Source organism: Penaeus monodon, chromosome 38 (assembly GCF_015228065.2).
Source record: "Penaeus monodon isolate SGIC_2016 chromosome 38, NSTDA_Pmon_1, whole genome shotgun sequence".
NCBI classification, from domain to species: Eukaryota; Metazoa; Arthropoda; class Malacostraca; order Decapoda; family Penaeidae; genus Penaeus; species Penaeus monodon.
In genome coordinates this window covers 30,587,210-30,607,209 of record NC_051423.1, presented here as the reverse complement: position 1 = coordinate 30,607,209, position 20,000 = coordinate 30,587,210, and the positions used below count along the sequence as shown (strand labels likewise).

The 20,000-nt window shown below is 35.2% G+C and overlaps 1 protein-coding gene across 2 annotated transcripts in view; it reads left to right on the top strand.

The window, feature by feature from the left end:
• Nucleotides 1–311: 311 nt before the first annotated feature.
• Nucleotides 312–20,000, top strand: part of LOC119597110 (cell wall protein DAN4-like) — a 90,949-nt gene continuing 71,260 nt past the window's right edge. The window contains exon 1 of one of the 2 annotated variants that reach the window (XM_037946594.1): nucleotides 312–334. The gene's annotated coding sequence lies outside the window, so the exon portion shown is untranslated. Of the gene's footprint in view, nucleotides 335–5,596; nucleotides 5,705–20,000 lie in introns of those variants that run through there. The other variant, XM_037946589.1, reaches the window with a different exon arrangement.

Below are 20,000 nucleotides of genomic sequence, written 5' to 3'. Positions count from 1 at the left end.
AGATACAAAAAAGAGAGAGAGAGAAAAAAGGAATACAGGTACAGACAAAGAACAAACAAAAACAGGTCTATCCACCGCAGCAAACACAGTCGATCTGGCCGTTCCCACACTACATGCAGTCAACGCTAGGTAATCAAACACTTAAGCACGGTGATATCTTTTCGCTCAATATTTGTACGCACTTGAGTCAGCGGAGGCTCTATCTGTATATGGTGAATGGCGGATCGTTGTGCTAGGAAATGAGATACTGATTCCACGAACTGCTGTGTCTGACGGAGAGCACACCCACCCTTAGGCCTCGTGGGGCGGCTGGCAGTTCCCTTTGGATGTGATGGTGAGTGTTTCTTGGTCTGGTGTTGTGGGGAGCAGGCTTGTCTGTTTGGATAGACAGATAGAGAGATTGCTTGGTAGATAGATAGATTGAGAGACAGATAGACAGGCAGGTAGGTAGACAGATATATGTATATATATATATATATATATATATATATATATATATATATATATATATATATATATATATATGTATATATATATATATATATATATATATATATATATATATATATATATATATATATATATATATATAATATATATATAGAGAGAGAGAGAGAGAGAGAGAGAGAGAGAGAGAGAGAGAGAGAGAGAGAAATAAAGTAAGAGTGAGAGTGGGAGTGAGTGAGTTAGTGCGAGAGAGAGAGAGAGAGAGAGAGAGAGAGAGAGAGAGAGAGAGAGAGAGTGAGAGTGAGAGTGAGAGTGAGAGTGAGAGTGAGTAAATGAGAGAGACGAAGGCAGAAGAAGAGAGAGACAGAAAGAGAAAGGGGAAGCGAGAGAAAGTGATAGAATAACATAACAATAAAAAGGTAACGAAAACGGATGAAAGCAGACCTTTTTTTAGTAACACACCGCAAATACATATAATAGCCCAACATAATCTTTTCATACTGAAAATGGTTCTATTGTTTAATCACTCTAATAACGAGTTTACTTTAGTTCACCAATTACCTGTGATTTAAATGATCTTTGTTGTTCCGTCATCATTCAGTTCTAGGTAACGTCAATGCCGCCCCTTGGGAAGGTCATGTACAATTTCGATGTTGATAAAAAATAAAGACTTCCAACATTCCGTCGAGTAAGCTATTATATCATATTTGTTTTTTTATTTTGTAAAGTGGAGCGTACGGACTTGGTTTCATTAATGTTCGGTCAGCATATGCACCACGCTTTTGTTATGTTTACGAAACATTTTCGTAAAAATGAAATCGGTTACTTCATTTAATTTCGTATACATTTTTTTTGGCAAGTAGAAATTATTAGCTATTTTTCACTTGATGCGAGTCACGGAGATTTTAATTACACCGAATTTACGAGGAAAAACTTATAGGACGCCACGCATATCACATTCGACATCCAAACATCCGGTTTAGTCTCATTCCTCATCCGCACGTTGCCGCGACACACTCTCACATGCATCCTCATTCCACCCAGGTCTCATCAGCATTTATCATAACATCAAAGTGAGAGAGGCATTGCAGCATCAGCTTCAGGCCTCGTGCGCGTGAGTCAGCGCTGAAGGGTCACGGCCTTCGGATTCTGGTGCGCCGCCTGTGACCCGGATGTCGATGTGATGTCATAACAGGCGGGGAAAGACATAAAAGTCCACGTTTCGGATATGATCTAGATACCTCTTTGGGGGATAACATCAAATGGTAGTATTTAAACATTATTATTAATCTTTTTTCATATGTCATATTCTTTTCCTAAGCGTTATTATGGTTTGTCTACCGAATTATCTCAAGGACACATTCAGGCGAATACGTAAACACAACAAAACCAGGCGACTCTTTCGTGCTCAGGTGGGACGAAAGGAGGGTGCTTCGAGGGCAAGGAAAGACGAAGCCTTATTAGAATAATCCCTTTTTCCTCACGGACGCTGGATGACCCGTGGTGCGAGGGATAAAACCGCACCGACAGACTAAAATCCTGCCCCCACGGGATTTAACTCATACCGGTGTCAAGTATGCATGCATTTCAAGCTATTCAGTAATTTGGAAGATGGCAATACACGACCCAAATCCTGGAAAAAAGCGAAGACAAGAGGAGAAAGAAACCTTAGAGAAGCAGCCAGTGCCTCCTTGTCGTGGGAGAGCAGCTTCTATGTTGGTGCCAAGACCTGAACTTAGTGACAATCCTCTTAACCAGGTGACACTGCGGATGCCAGGGGGTGGGGTGGGGGGGATTTGTATGAGGGGGGGAAGGAACAGGTGAGAGGGGGTATATATGAGGGGGGCAGTTAAGAGGGGGTAATGTATATGAAGGAGGGGGGTGAGAGGGGACACGGTTGCGAGGGGGAGGGGGTGGCAGGAGAGAGGGAGGGTTATGTATATGAGGAGGGAGGGTAGGTAAGAGGTGGGGTAATGGGGAAGTAAGGGGGAAGTGAGGGGGGAGAGGCTTCAGTCCTCGTTATTGGTTCAGTAGTGTGTCGACAGCCTGTGAGGTTACTGTTGTGTTTAGGTAATTCGTAAAGCTTTTTTCAGATAGGTAATATATTTGCGAAAGTAAGCTCTTGCTATATAAAGCGTGTTAAGCTTCTGCCCCTGCCTCGCAAGGATAAATCGTGTAAAGGTCCACGACGCATAAATTGTTTTGATTGAACATGTGTGTGGATGTTTTTTGTTTTTAAGTGCAAATCATTTTTTAAAATGTTAAAACCGTACGCATATATAAACACATCCCTCTATTTGTTATATTTATGTTTTTAAAAAGTAATTCGATCTGATTTTCCCATTTTTGAGCCATAAATCGGTGCATGTGCATCGTAGCAGATAAATACAAATTTATATATCTGATATAAAATGCTATTTTTGTTAACACAAGGCCCAGAAACAACGATTTAACATCATCAGCAGCGATCGCGGCCGGCAACAGATTCCAAAATGATGAACCCTTGTGATATCATGTAAGTATTTTTTTTCCAAAATTGAGATATTGGATTCTAATGGAACTGAAAGTTTCTATTATCTGCCACACACACACACACACAAACACACACACACAAACACACACACACACACACACACACACACAAACACACGCGACGCGCGCGCGCGCTCAAACTATTTTGAAAGGAGAAAATACTGATCCCATGGATAACTCTGCACTTTACCCTTTATCACAGTACAGATATTCAGATAATCACCGAAATTTGTTTTCTATACTAAACTAGGCCATCCTGTATGATTGCACTTGTTGTTTTACTTGACTGAAATAGTGTACGTAATGGCTAGTGCAAACCTGCCGTCACCCCTACGTTTACCTGGTGTTTTTTAAGCTTGTTGGGAATTATGACTAAACAAAGTCGCTGGTGTTTTTAATACGCCACTCGAAAACTGTATCTAGAGACGGATGCAGGAAGTTATGTAATTTTGTATATTCACCGTACGCACAGGAGACCCACCATCATGTGGATTTTAGATTTTAGACCATCTTAGAAAAAAACGTTCTTTTTTAACGATCACCAGAGTAGCTATACTGCCCAAATTATTAAACAGTGATTTGATTTATTTTGTTTTAAAAGGGGGAGTAGTGGGTGTTCATCCAAGAATTCCACAAGAACTTGAAAAACAAATCCAGAATTTGTTATAAACCTCGAGAGGCCAAAGTTTTGATCCCGACTAGTTGTTAGGTCGGGCGAAATTTAGTTTGAAAATAGTTTTTTTTCAGTATATGAAATAATGATACTTACATGAATTTCGCATTATACTATTTCATATGTTTTGCTAAGTCGCCTTTGGTGTTAATTCGGAGATATGATAATTATGGTAGATCACAATTTATCTTTAAAGTTGACAGACGCGTTCAAGAATCTGGCCATCCCTGTCTCAGACGGACAGCAAAGAACCTTCTGTCCATCAACAGCATCAAGGCCGTCCATATATGCATCATTGAAATTGTGTCTAAATAGATTTGAAGACGTTGTGAGACGGGTACGCAATTTGAGGCGAAAATGGCTGATACAACCAAGTAATACCCAAGAAAAATACCCGAAAAGTAAAACACCCACAACCGTACAATAGAATCGCGCTCCTGAAAAACCACTTCTGAGTCCCTTTTGTTACAAGCGATTCATGCAAAGAGCTTATAAATTAACGACGGACTGAGGCCAATCTGCGCGGAGGAGCAGACTGCACTTTCCGCATGACGCCAGACGCTGACAGAAAGGGACAGGAAACATTGGCGCTTTATTCGTAGCCGCAAAAGGAAGTGCAACCGGTGGCAGGTCCGGAGGGTTCGTTGTATTTGTTTATCGTCACATTTGAAGTTTGATTATTTATATGGCGAGAGAGGGAGAGGGAGAGGGAGAAGGAGGGGGAGGGGGAGGTGGGGGGAAGGGGGAAAGGAGAAGGAAAGGGAGAGGGAGAGGGAGAGAGAGATAGGGGGAAGGGGGAGGGGGAGGGGGAGGGGGAGGTGGGAAAGGGAAAGGGAGAGAGAGAGAGAGAGAGAGAAAGAGAGAAAGAGAAAGACAAAAATAAAGAGAGAGAGAGAGAGAATGAGATAGAGAGATGGAGAAATAGAGAAAGAGATTGAATGAGAGAGAGAGAGGCAGAGGGAGATGTGATTTGATTTGATAAAATAGAACAGAACAGTGCACATACCCCGCAAAAAGCCAGTGTAAGGTGCTATAGCTTCAATCATCTAAGTGATTGTGCTTCTATTTTGGTAGTGGGCTGCCAATCAAACATCGGCTGTACATGCCTGAAGGGCTGTGCCATTGTGCTTACATTTTCCACATACCATCTAGTTGTTAAAAAAAAAAAAAAAAAAAAAAAAAAAAAAAAAAAAAAAAAAAATATATATATATATATATATATATATATATATATATATATATATATATATATATATATATATATATATATAATCATATTAAAGATTAGACCAGCGTCTATAACAAAATTAATATGACCAATAAGTGCTGGTTTCTCGACAGTGTTAGTTGATCATTTTCGTGCAACAAAGTCATGTGTGACATCGCGCCTTGTACATTTTGCAATGGTGATATGAGACTGGCTTTGTCTCCAAAGCTGCATCCTATATGAGATGGTAGCCGATACGGTGACACTTATAAACCCTCTGATAGGCTAGAAATATGGTGCAGGATATTCATAGTTACCATTTCTCCTGGACTAAATACAGTAAGTCTATAGAGTGCACCCTGGCTGTCAGAGAAGATAGATAGATAGAGAGAGAGAGAGAGAGAGAGAGAGAGAGAGAGAGAGAGAGAGAGAGAGAGAAAGAGAGAGAGAGAGAGAGAGAGAGAGAGAGAGAGAGAGAGAGAGAGAGAGAGAGATTGAGAGAGATGGGGAGATTGAGAGAGAGGGAGAGATTGAGAGAGAGGGAGAGATATATAGATAGATAAATAGATAGACAGATAAAGAGAGAGAGAGAGGGGGGGAAGCAAAAATTAACGAATTCATTTCCTTTAGAATTTTCAGTGTTAATGCTGGCACTGATAACAGAAATGATTAATATAATCTTATCACATATTTCCGTTTGTCGTCATTTACACAAGGGTAAACGACAAAGTGTATGAAAAAACGATTATTCAGCAGAACGGATTTACTGTGCGCGGTGTCTTGTGACTCTACTCGCCGTTAGAGACTCGCGTTGTGTGACCGGATTAGCATTACTGAACGCAAAGGTTAGTAAAGGTATTGCATCTTTTAAGTCGATGTCAGCTAAGGGTGCACACTTTTCGAAAATCGTCGGGAAAAGAATTGTTCTGTTATGTCTTTTTTTTTTTTTTTTTTTTTTTTTTTTTTAATCATGGTATTTGTATACTGAATTATGAATAATCAATTATTTTAAAAAGTCCAAAGGGGAGAACTGCGTCAGGAAAGCCTACTGAAAATTTTAGAAATCTATGTGTTAAATGTCTTGATTGTACTTTGAAATAAAGATGAAATATGATTAATGTTAGAATTATTGCTGTAAACTGTACATATGGATAAAGGTATTCACGAGTGAAGCTACAGAGTTTACTGTATATTCTAACTAAAAATGAATATGCAGTGATAGTTATTCGCAGAGCTTTTGAAGTTAAACTGTGTTGATTCTTACAAGATCCGTAAATACTTCAATTTTTATATACATAATACTGTACAGTTCAAGGACGTTTGTTTGCGCATTGCTGCTGAATTACCCGGCAACTATTGCATTCATAAGGGTTTTTATGAGTGGTAGGGTGGAAGAACTTACGTCAGATGGAAGCCAACAATGGAATGCGAAAAAGGAAGTCACACCAGCAAGGAGGTTGAGTTTTTACAAGAACAAATTCAGAAAAAAAATAAAAGTCATCGCCAACATATAAAAAAATACATGAACAGAAACAAGAAAAAATAATGTAATCAACAAGGAGTGGAATAAAGGATTCAGAACAACCGACACAAACAAAATGAAAAATGAAAAGCGGACGAACGGGCTTAACGTAGTACAGGAAATGAATGCAAACGTGCAGTGTATGTACGTTTGAAACAATTCAGTGACAAAGTGAAGGCACTTGAACTTATTGTGACAACAGGACATTCGCAACGGAGAGGCTGTTACCTTGGTGCCTGTTAGTTGAACTTAACAGTGTTTCACGACAATTTTTTTTCTTTTGTTCATAAGTGAAGAAGTTATTCGCTTTTGATAAGGAAATCAAATCAGACGAACAGAAGTAGAATCTAAATATTAAACGGAAGATTTGTGTTTTGAGTTCCCTTAGTGTCTATGAAAAGACAAAGATAATATCAACGAATTTATAAAATACCGAAGTTCTTGGGCTGCATGACCAAGATTTTTTTTTCATTATTATTTTTTTTACAAGTATTAGGAACTGTTAACTTAAATGTAAAGAGAATCGTTCACCAAAGTCGTATAAGTCGGGGCAGCCTCTGTTTGCCAAGCACAATTTACAGGAGTTGAAAACAGTGAAATTGATTCACTTTGAGAAAAGAATGACGATCACCTCTTCAGACAAAGAAAGGTCGGACTTTTTTCTGCTTTGTTTATGTTTCCTGTGGTTTTCAGTGCTACCTCACGCTAAGTTTTATTTAAAGAACTATTGAAACCAATTTCCATGTGTCGTAATATTACTTATAGTTAAAGAAGATGGAACTGTTTTTTTTCCGACAAGTAATTTGTGTTTCGTTTTTTTTCTTATCTTGAAAAATATTTCACAGAATCCCTCAATAATTATTGGTTTGTATTTACCTTGCCAATGTCCCATATCGCTTTTAGAAATTGAGGTAGTAAATTTGTAAAAGAAGAACACAGGCCACATTTTTTCAGTGTGAAGTTATCAACATTTCCTCTCCTTATCATCACTCCGATCTGATAAAACTCGTAGAAATAAAGATTTTTTTTCGAATGTATTCTTCATCCCACTAGGAAAGCAATTGCATAATGATTGATTTCGTGAAGCAGAAAGTGTTTAAAAATGAACCACAAACGCAAAGTCCGTTTTCTTTTACCTTGAGGATTTGCAAGTCACTTTTTTTTCGTTTAGAGATATCACCCTCGTCGCAGCCAGTGGAGTTTTAATAACGTTATGCCTTTTCCGGTACATACGGTTGTACTAGACAAATCTGCATTATGAAATCCTGTTTTTTTCGTCAGCTTTTATGATAATTTTATTGGATGTCTTACAAGAGAATTTCCAGAAAAGGAAAGGAAGAGAAAAATGAAGTATAGAAGAGAAGCTGTTGTGGAGGAAACTGTTGTCCTCTGGTGGATGGGCACTTCACAGAGTCAGGCAGTCTTTGAAATTCTCTGCAATAATCATTGTAAGGATACAGTTGCAACGTAATGATTTTTTTGGGCCAGTATTGACCATGACGTCGTTGATGATACTACTGATGTTGGTAATAATGGTATTAATAATCATATCAATGGTAATCACGTGGTTGAATGGAACTGCACTGAAGACTGGGGACAATTATTTAGAGCATCGTAATCTTGTTAGGGCCCAGTAATTCATAGATTGTAAGATAAGATAAGACCTTTTTTATCATTCATCTGGAGATGTACATGAGGTCTGACGTAGCCTTTAAGATAGCATACAAATCAGATTATTGGTGGCCTAATACCATATACTACGAGTCAGACCAGACTCCCGTTCAGCTGGGGAAACGAAAACGAATTGTATCTATAGCATATACGTGATTCTTTAAGGCCGGTTGTATTCCACGTGTAAGTATTAACATGTCCGTCATACAGTAAAACTCTTATGGAGTTACTGCGACTGGTTAATCCTGCACTGCATTATATTACTGTCGTGGCAATCGTCAAGAGAGCATGTTGTATGTAGGATTCATAGTAATCACTATACATAGATTTACTACATGCTTTTGCATCAGTGATATAACAGAGTAATGGAGCTCCTTTTGATTAAAGGAAGAAACACATTATTGCGGTCCGATGCCATATGTAGTTATCAAGCTTTTAAAAAGAAAAAAAATTTTTTTGGGCCCCCAAAAAAGGGTTTTTTTTCAACTTTTTTTTTTTTTTCCCGGGGTTTTTTTTCGGAGATATCCCCCTGGGGTTTTTTGGGGGCCCAAAAGGGCCAAAAAATTTTTTTTTTTTTTTTTAGTTTTAATTTTTTTTAAAACGTTTAAAAAAAAAAAAAATTTTCCTTTGTCCGGTACTTTTACGGGGGGGGGGGGGGGTTGTATTTTAAAACAAAAATTTTTTTCTTCATTTAGGGGTTTAAAACCCGGGTTTTTTTTTCGTTCTTTTAGGGATTTTATGATTTAAATAAGTAAATTTTAAAAATTTTTTGGGGAGAGAATGAGGTGGATAGAAAGAAAAGCTTTAAAAAACGTTTTTTGGGGGAAAAAAATTCACGAGTCCAGCCCCGTTTGGGGGGGAAACCGAAACATTGAAACAAAGGGCAATATGATTTTTTGGGGCCGTTTTGACCAGTAAAAATTTTTAAAAACATTTATAAGTAAAATCTTAGGGAATTTTATGGATGGAATCCGGGATGCATTATTTAAACTGTCTTTGGCCGTAAACATTTTGTGAAAGGTTTAAAAGTAAATCACTATACTAGATTTCTACTGCTTTAAATAGGATAAAAACGAAAATGGGCCCTCCTTTTATTAAGGAAGAACACTTTATTGGGGGGCCGTAATTTATTTAAGCTTTTATTCCAAGGGCCGTGAAAAACCGGTCTAAAGAAAACGTTATCCCTGCTCACGGCTTACCCAAAAGTCACTCATCAAGGACCCCCGATGCCCCCCTTTTATGTCATCCCTGATTTACTCACCGGGGAAACAAAGGGCGGGACGCCCCTTGCCCTTTTGACTGTAACAAAGTTGGCTCAAAAAAAGGGGCCCCGCTGCCTTCCCGATGATTGGGGCACCTATTTCCGCGCCAGGGAAAACACACCCGCCTCCAAATCCTCCATGGGGGGCCCGGTCTCCCTTGAAAGTCTGTGGCCGGCCCTTGAATTTCCTAACCCCGGGCGGCGCCCCTTTATTTTCCCGTTAGCCTGGGGACTCCCTTTGGGCTTGGGGGGCTGTGCCCCCCCCTTGGGTTTTTTCGACCCTAGGTGCTTTCCCCGGTTGTTGGCCCCTTGTCGCGTGCCGAGCGGGAAAAACCCCTTTTTGGGTTTTCTTTGTGTTTGTCTGTCTTTTGATTGAAGGGGGAAAAATTATTTAAAAAAAAATTTATTTTATATTTATTAAATTAAATATTTTTTAATTTAAATAATTTTTTTTATATTTTTTTTATAAATTTAAAAATTTTTTATTGTTTATATGTTTTAAGATCATGTGCTAAATGGGGTATTAAAAATTTTAATTTCCCAGGATCCCTTTTAAATAAATCGACTAATAATTTTAAAAAATAAACCCTTTTAATCAAAATTAAGAATTAAGAGGGTAAAGACCCCAATGTAATATTCTATTAACTTAATTTTGGAGTAAAATATTTTTTTTTATATATTAATAATATGAAAACGAGATTTGTAGAAATATTTTTGAGGATATAAAAGGGAATTCTTGAAAAGAATAGGCAAACCGACAAAACAGTTAATTTCCCTAGAAAAATTAAAAAGAATTGGAAAAAATAAAAAAATATCCTACCTATTTTTAAATAGGTATTGAAGTAAAACCCCCTTTAAAATTTTTTTTCTCTTTACTTAGTATAAAAATTTTTAGAGTTAGTTTTTAAAAGGAATTCGATAATTTTTTTTTAAAAAAACAAATTAAAATTTTTTCCGGGGAATTGATTTTTTTTTAAAAAATTTTAAATAAAAATTCCTTTACTTTTTTTAAATAAAGTTTTAGTGAAAAACCTTTAAGTTTTTATTCGATCTTTAATATCAATATCAAAAAATTTTTATCATAATTTCAATATTAAATATTATTTTTTAGGTTTTAAAAATTTTTTATCTTATCAAAAATTTCATAATCATCATTATGTAATATTATCTTTTATCCAAAAAATCATATCAATTCATCCATCCATCATAAAAATCATTTTTTCATTATCATTATCATTTTTAAAATTATCTTATCATCATCATCATCATCATATCTTTATCATTATCTTTATCATTATCTAATTTTTATCATCATCATTCCATCATCATATCATCAATAAATCCCCATCATCATCTAACCCCAAATCACCACATCACCATCATCATAAAACCCATTTCAATTCATCAATCAAATCATCATTCTCACCAAACCACCATCAATTCCCAAATCATTACCAAAAGTAATAAAACTATTATTTTTTACAAAAATAATTTGGAACAAATGCAAACCTCCCCCCCCAAAAAACCCCTAACCCCCCCCCCCCCCCTTCCTGAACTGCCCATAGCACGGGGGGGGAAAAAATGCCGCCATTATTTTCCTTAACAATGCCCCGGAAGTGATACAAGGACCAGTATTTTCATAGTTTTCAGCCGAGTCTTTTCATTGCATTTAAACCTATTTTTAAACTGGGTGACTTTATCGTAAACTAAAAATTATTTTTTTCCCGTGAAGTTTAAAAAAAATTTTTTTCCAGATGTTATAACTGGCGGTATTACTATATTTAGAAAATCTTGTTGTATTTTTTTACTTTTTAAAACTAAAGAGGGGGAGAAAAAACTAAAATCATTTTGTTCTAAAAATAGATTAAGGGGGGTGGGGGTGTGTGTTTTGTGTGTGGGTGGGGGTGGTGTGGGGGTGTGGTGTTTTTGTGTGTGTTGTGTGTGTGTGTGTGTGTGTTGTGTTGTGTGTGTGTCTCATATATGTATATATTTCTTCAACGATGTTGACTAAAAACCCAGTCGTTTAAAACACTATTAAGTGGTAACAAATCGCAAAAAACCACATTCGAAACGGGAAAGAAAAATAATTTTTGATACAAGGAAACGGGGCAAAAAAAACAAAAATTAAAAAAAAAAGAAAATCATGAAAACAAAAAAAAATAATAAGCACCGTGACAGAGAGAACGGGCCATAACGGGACACAACGAAGAACTTTTGGCCTCACCCGTGGCCCCAGGGTAACATCTAGCCCTTTTTTTTGTTTTTTTTTGCTAGTCCCCCTCATTTCATCTGTTCTTTTTTTTCTTTTCTTTCGTTTTAATTTTTATTCTTGTTCACAATGTTCAAAATTTGCTTTTTAAAAAATTTTTTGATTCGTCCCAAAGAAGCATTCTTGCGAATTTTTTAAATAAAATGTTCACTTTTTTCTCCCCAGCGATCCACGTCTTTCGCCCCGGGTGCGTTGCGCAGCCCCCTCGGTCGCGCCCCCTTGGAAAAATTTTTTTCATTCTTCTAAAAAGGACTTTTTTTTCGTCTTTTTTAACTGCATACATATTGTGCGGTATTCTAATTTAGGGGAAAATACACAGCGCACACATCACACAGCACGAACAAAGCAACATGAATGCTGCAACACACACACACACACACACACACACAAAAAACCACACACACACACACAACCCCCACACACACACACACCCCCAAACCACACCCCAAACCCCACACAAAACACACACAAAACAAACAACACACCACAACACAACAAAACACACAAAACACCACAAAAACACACAACACACACAAAAATTGTAGTAAAAAAAAGTATGCAAAGCAAAAGAAAAAGAGGAAAAAAAAAAAAAAAAAAAAACGAAATATCTCAAACCATATCTTACAACAAAAAAAAATAGAAAATTTTCAACCCTTCTGCCTTCTTTTCTCGTCTCTTTTTCCCCCGTCGCAAAGGTTGCTTGCTGTCCCCCCCACAAACAAGCATACCTCTCGAAGACCGCTTTTCCCTTTCCCCCCTTTTCCCCCGCTTGACGTCACCCGGCCCGGGGGTTTCCCGGGCTCCCCTTTGGGGGTTAAAATGTGTGTGTTTTTTGACGTAGGTGTGAGTGACGGGCTCTCTGCACGGTTTTTTTCCCTTTTTATGTAAAAAACAGGGAAAATTTTTTTCCCAAAAGAATTTATTTTTCATTTAAAAGGTTATTTTTGTTTGTCATTTGGAATCCCTTTTTTTTCTAGGAAAAAAAAACCGTTACTTAACACTTCAGAAAAAAAAAAAAGATTTTTATATTTTTTTTCCTAGTAAAATTTTGGTTTATCACAATTTTAGTAACCCCCTGAGCTGGGTTTTTAGTAGGAAAAAAAAAATATTTACGTAAACAAACAACAGATAGCAATAAGTAAGTAAAAACATTTTGAAAGGAAATTTTTAACACAATTTTTTTACAAGAAAAAGGCAATTGCAATTTTCCACAGTTGCATGTCACCTTTCGGGGGATGAGGTCCCCGGAAAATTATAAATGAAAGACTTAAAAACCCGCCCTTTCAGAATCTGGGGACTTTTTTTTTTCTTTTTTTTTTTTTCAAAAAGGGACTAAGGGCCCCACGTTTTATTTCTTTCTAAAGGATTCTTTTTTTCGCAATGTGTTCTTTTAATTTCCCTTTTTTCAGTATTAACTAAAACCCTTTCAATTTTCTAGAAAACTGGTTTGTTTTTTACAGTAGGAAATGCGCTGCTCGAGGCCTGTGGGTTTTTTTGGGGGGTCTTTTTCCAAAAGCAAATTTTTTTCCTGTCTTTTTTTTCATCCCCCTTTGCTGCTTAAAAATATAACCTTTTTTTCCCCCCTTTTTTAAATCCCCCCCCCTTTTATCCTCCCCTTTTTAAAATTTTTTTCCCCCTTTTTTTCCCCCCGTTTTCTTTTTTCCCCTCGAATTCTCTTTTTATTTTATCCATTTTTCCCCTTTTTAATACCCTATTTTTATATTTTATCCCCCCCCCCTTTTTTCTTCCTGCGGTTTTTTCCCTTTTTTTTCCCTTTTATAAACCCCGAAAGTGGACTTTTTTTACCGTTTAAGGAAAAAGGGAAGTTTTTTAAATATTTATTTTTATGCAAAATCCAAATTTTTTTTTTTAAACACAAAAAAATATTTTCCCCTTTTCCATTTTTCCCAAAAATCATTTCTTCCTATTTCACCCCTATTTTTTTTAAGGAATTTAATTTATCCAAAAAAAGGGTAATTTCACCCCCCCAGATTTTCCCCCCCCCCCCCCCCCCCCGGTCCCTTTCCCCCCCCACCCCTTTTCCCTAAAATTTCCCCAAACCCCCCCCCTTTTTCCCCTTTTCCCCCCCCTTCTTTCCCCCAAAACTCCTCCCCCTTTTTCCCCCCCCTTTTTTTTTTATTTTTTTCCTTCCCTTTTTCTTTTCCCCCCCCTTTACCTTTTCCGGGGCCCAAATTTGAAAAAAACAACAAAATTAAGTATCGTTACTGGTTCTTTTGGAAACCCCTTTTTAATACCTTTGTTTTGGGTTTTTTTTTTTTTTTGTTTGTGTTTGGTTGTTGTTTTGTTTTTTGGGTCTCGTCTCGTGTTTTTTTTTGGTTTGTTGGGTTTTTTTGGGTGTTGTGGTGGGGTTTCCCCCCCTGCTTGTGGGGTGCGGGGTTTTTTCTTGGTGTTTTGTGTGTTTTTTCGTGGGGCGTGGGTGGGGTGGCGGCGTGGGTTTCGGGGGGGGGGGGGGGTGTGGTGGTGCGTGGGGGGGCCTTTCCCAGGGGGGGGAATTTGGAAATTTTTTAAAACATTTTTTTTCCCTGTTTCCCCCCGCCCTGGCAGGACAAGGGGCAAAATGGCGTTAATTCCCCCCCCAAAACCAGGGAAAAAAAAACTGACAAAAAATTGCAAATGGTTGGCCAGTTGACGAGATGGGTATTGCTGTGTTAACATTGGGGTCCCTACGATGTGAAATTTTCCTCTCCAACACCCCGCTCTTCTTGCAATGGGTGGGGACCAAAATCTTAGCACATATTTTTTCTGTATTATATATATATTTTAATATATAATATTATATATATAATATATATATATATATAAAATCTTTATATTATTATATAATTATATATAATATTTATATAAATAAAATTTTATATATATATGATATTATAAATTATAAATATATTTAATAATTTAAATTTTTAATTATTAATTAATTTTTATTATATAGTAATTATTTTTATTAAATTTTATATTTAAATTTTATATAATATAATAAATTTAATTATAATTTCACACACCACAAACCCCCACACAACACACCCCAACCCAAACCACAACACAAACAAAAAAACACCACCACACCTCACACACACCAACCGCCCCAAAATACACACACCCCCAAAAACACACCACACACACACACACACACACAACACCAACACAAAAAACAACACACACACACAAACCCACACCACACCCACAACCCAAAAAAATTTTTTTTATCTCGCAACGGTCCTATATATATATATAAATAAATTTTATATTATAAAATTATAAAATTATATATATATTGTGTAATATATATTTTATACATATAATATATATATATATTATTTATATATATATAATATATTATATATATATATATATTTTTAAAATTATTTTTTGGGTTATATAAACCCCTATATAATATATTATTATATAATATTTTAAAAATTATTTATAAAAAATGTTTATTCATAATATATAATATTTTATATATATTATATAAAATATATATATATTTATATATAATATGTATGGTTATATACCCAAACCCTTTATATTAATAAAATATTAATATTTTTATATATAAAAATATAATATAATAATATTTTATTATTTAAATATATATTTTGTGGATAATATACCCCACACATAATAATATTATATATTATTATTTTATAATATATTTAATACAAATTTAAATATGTATTTAAAAAGCACACACAACACCACACACACACCATATTTTATATTAAAAATTTTAATTATATATTATATATAAATAAAATATATTATTATATATAAATTATATATATATATATATAAATTTTAAAAATGTAAATTATATTAAATTACATTTATTAATTATAATATATATATATATTTTATATAATATATATATTATATATATAGTTTTTTTTGTGTGTGTGTGTGTGTGTTTTTGGTGGGGTGGGTGCATATAAATAATACATATATTATATATTATAATATTAATTATATATTAAATTAATAATATATAATATATTAAATTTTTTAGTTATTGTGTGTGTGTGTTATATTATATCCATACATATATATTATAATATATATATATTTTAATATATATAAATATATATATATATATTAAAATATGTTTAATACATATATAAAAATATATATATATATAAAATAATATTTTAATTAAAATATTAATTTAATATTTATAAAATTACATATTTATATATTATTTTAAATTAAAATAATTTTTATATAGTATTGTAATGTATGTAGTATGCATACATATATGTATACACACATACATGTATGCAACACACAATATATAAATTTTGTGTGTTGTGTGTTGGCATATAAATAAATATTTAAAGTATCATCATCATCATCACAAGGGGCTAACGCCGCGGGGGGCGCATGCCGCACCACCCTTCCCTTTTCCCCGCCACGAGGGATCCCCCCCGAGGGCGAATCTCCAGGCAAAAGGCAACGGCCCCCCTCTCTAGTTCCTCCAGACAGGTTTCCCCTCGAGGGTGCCCAAGCCATGAAAACTCCTAGGACTTCCCCCCCAGGTTTTTCCTCCACCCCGGTTTTTTTTTCTCGCAAGAAAAACACCCTGGGTGGGGCAGGGGGTCCCTCCATAGGGAGGCGAGCTGGTTGGCCATTAGCCTAGTTTTTCGATCCCGGATTATGCAAGACAGGGTCCCTGCCAGTCCTCAACGGTTTTTAAACCGGTTTTGGACAAAAGTGGTCCCCCGCCCAAAATTTTACCCCTGATCCGGGAAGGACTTGTTACAAAGGGATCAAGGCGAGACTCCAAGGCACTGGAGCGTCCAGGTTTTTGCTTCCATAGAGCAAAACCCGGAAGTATCAGGCCCCTTGAAGCCGCACTTGGTCCCCCTTCTTTCATAGGTTAAAAACCGACATCTCCAAACGCTCTTGTTGATCGGTTCATGGCTCCTGTTGCCAGACCAATCCCCCCACTGACTTTTCCCGGTCTGACAACCCCCAAAATTGGATACTTACCCGGTATGTAAAACTTTTTTTTGACTTCAACGTCCTTTGCCGCAAAAACATGGTCGACTGAACGGGTTTTTTCCCCCAACACCCCCCCAAATCCGAATCTTGTCTTGGTCCAGGAGACCTCAAGCCGGGGCTTCGCCTCATTCAAATCATCCAAAAGCCGCCACAAGTGACTCCAAACTAGATAGGTGGCAACATCGTCGGCAAAGTCAAAGTCCCCAGACCTTAATATTGCCCCGTTTGCTCCCCACTGACTTTGGCTTTGTACTCTGCCCATTAAACCAGTCCATACAAGTGTTGAAAAAATGTGGGTGAAGGGAAAAAACCTTGCCCACCCCTGAATTTTAACAGGGAAAATTCGACATACCCCCACCCACCTTTACACATTTTCAGTACCAGTAAAAGAGGCCTTTTTCTATCAGGGCCAATAACTTGTGGAATTCCCCTGGCCTCAGGATTCCCCTAGCGATTCCCCGATGCATTTAGTCAAAAACCTTTTGAGGTCGATGTAGGCGGCAAGCAACCCACGACCAAACTCAACGGGCGTTCCCACAATTACTCAATTATTTTATAATTTTATATATATATATTTTATATTAATAATATATATATATAAATATATATTTTTATAATAAAAAGTGTGTGGGTGTTTTTTTGGGGGGTTGTTTGTGTGTGTATGTGTGTTTGGCGTTTATTTGTATCCATAATTCCAATTTTTTGCTGCATAATACAAAAATAAAAATATAATATAATATATATATATAAATATTATTAAAAATATAAATTTTTATATATTTTTTTACACATACAATGTGTTGTGAGTGGCGTGTGGGGTGTGCGCGTATTATGGGAATGTATACACACACACAAAAACCCCACACACACACAACACACACACCCCTATATATTTTAAAATTATAAATTTATATTATATATAATATTATATTATATATAATATATATTTATAATTAATATAATAATTTTATAAAATTAAATATTTTAAAAAATTTTAAAATAATTTAATATATATAAAATAATATATAATATAAATATTAATTATATTTTAAACACGCACACACACACATGCATGTAAACGCAGATAAATTTTTTTTTGTGTGTTTTTCCTTGTTTTCCCCTTTTTTTTTCTGCATCTTGTAAATTTTTTCGTCCATTCCCAGGGGGGGCCAACCCACTGCGAAAAAAGATTTAAACAATATTTTCTTCTTCAAATAAATGTTTTAAGCTATTACCAGTGCCTGGCCTGAGATTCCGCCAGGCATTTTTTTTTTTTTCTTTTTCTTTACTGCACCTCCAAAAAAGGGGACCTTGGATGACGTGATAAATCCAAAAAGGAGAAGGAAAAAATTGAGGGGGAAAAGCCATCAGGAAAAAACATATCTGCTTTTTCTGCATTTGGGCTCAAACATTGCCGAATGTACAGTGAAAATGTGAAATGTCCGAAAAAGCAAAAAGTTGCATGCTTTTAGTTGCTTTTTGGCAAACCATTCCGGAACCAAAAATTAAAACTGTCCTTTGGGTAGCTGGGTCCTAAATTTCAATTCCTGAAAAGTTTTGTGCAGCCCCCGATTTTTTATGTGAAAAATTTCAGCTAAGAAACGAGTTTAAAAGGGAGATTTAAAAATCTTTTTTAAAACAACCATTTGGACAAACAGAGTCCAGAATGATGTGCTGTTTGGGGAATCTTTATTTGTTTACTGTTTCGTGTCACTACACTTTCGTTGGTGAAACAAAGGTGCGTGAAACTTGGTTCCTTTTTTCAGGCTAAATAAAATTTAAAAAATTTAGTTTTTTCCTTTTACATCTTTTTAATTTTTTTAGATAGTGTAGAAAACTTCCCCCTTTTTCTCCCTCTATGTTTTCCCCTTAAAGCATTGAGTTGACTTTTAATGACTTAATCAGATTTGAACTTTTTTTTTTTTTGCAATCCTTTTGGGGGGGAAAAAAGTCCTTCCCTCTTCGAAAAAACGCGCCAGAAATTCGAAATTTCGGAGGGGGGGGGAGGGGGAGGGGGAAGGGGAGGGGCAAAGACGATGGGGAAAAAATGGCGTGTGGAGAGGGGAAAAGAGGTTTTTCAATGACATTGGGGAGGGCCCAAAAGGCCGTTGCCATGTTGGGCATAACGCGATCCAAGTGAGGAGGCGGGCCTGCGGTGCCATTTTTTACTCCACCAAAGTGGCGGCGATGGAGATGCGGAAAACCACCTCGGGGCCGAACCTGGGGCGCACAGCGTTTATGAGAGTTCGAATGAGCGAGGGGCAGTCTTGGCCCCCCCTACATGCTAGCCCGACACTCCAGGGACAGGTGGCGATAAAAAAGGCAGGGTTTAAAAGATGGTTTTTTTAAAGAGGTTCGTGAGGAAAAAAGGGAAAAAAAGAGAGGGAAGGAGGAAAAAAAAAAAAAAAGGGAGAAAAAAGAAAAAAAAAAAAAAAAAAAATTAAAGAAGAGGGGGAGGGAAAAGAAAAAAAAAAGGGTTTTTTTTTTAAAAAAAAAAGAAAAGAGGGAAAAGGAAAAAGATGGAGGGGGGGGAGGGGGGGGGGGAAAAAAAAAATTTTAAAAGATGGGGGGATTGAAAAAATAATCAAACTAATTTGCCTTACTTTCAAAAAAAGGCTCCTTTGAAAAATTTTTTGTTTGATAAAGAATGTAGAATGAAATGAATAAACAAAAAACACAACAAACACCACCCACGAAAAAAAACCCACCAAAAACCCCCCAAAACAACAAAACACAAAAACCCCAAAACCCTAATTAAATTTTTTTTAAAATAATAAATTTTTTTATTTAATATTAATTAATTTATATTAACAATTTAAAAAAAAATTTAAAAAAAAATATATTTAAAATTTTTAAATTTAAAATTTAAAAAATATAAAATTATAATTTATAATTTAAAAAAAAAAAAATTTTAAAAATGTGTTTTAAATTTTTAAAATTTGGTGTGTTTTTGGGAATATAAAATTAAAAAAAAAAAAAAAAAAAAAAAAAAAAAAAAAAAAAAAAAAAAAAAAAAAAAAAAAAAAAAAAACAAATATATATATTATATTGTATATATATAATATATATATTTTTATATATATTATATTATATATTTTTTATTAATATAAAAAATTAGTAAACCATAACTAAAAGCAAAAATAAAACCAAAAAACCCCAAAAAAAACCCACCACCAAAAAAACAAACAACCACACCCACCCAACAATTTTCAAAACCCAAAATTAATATAATACATATAAATATTTAATATTTTATTATAAATAATAATAATTTGGGTTTTTATATAAAAATTTACACAAAACCCCAAAAAAAAAAAAAAAAAAAAAAAAAAAAAAAAATATATTAAAATTTTGTTTTTTTTTTTTTTTTTTTTTTTTTTTTTTTGTTTTTTTTTTTTT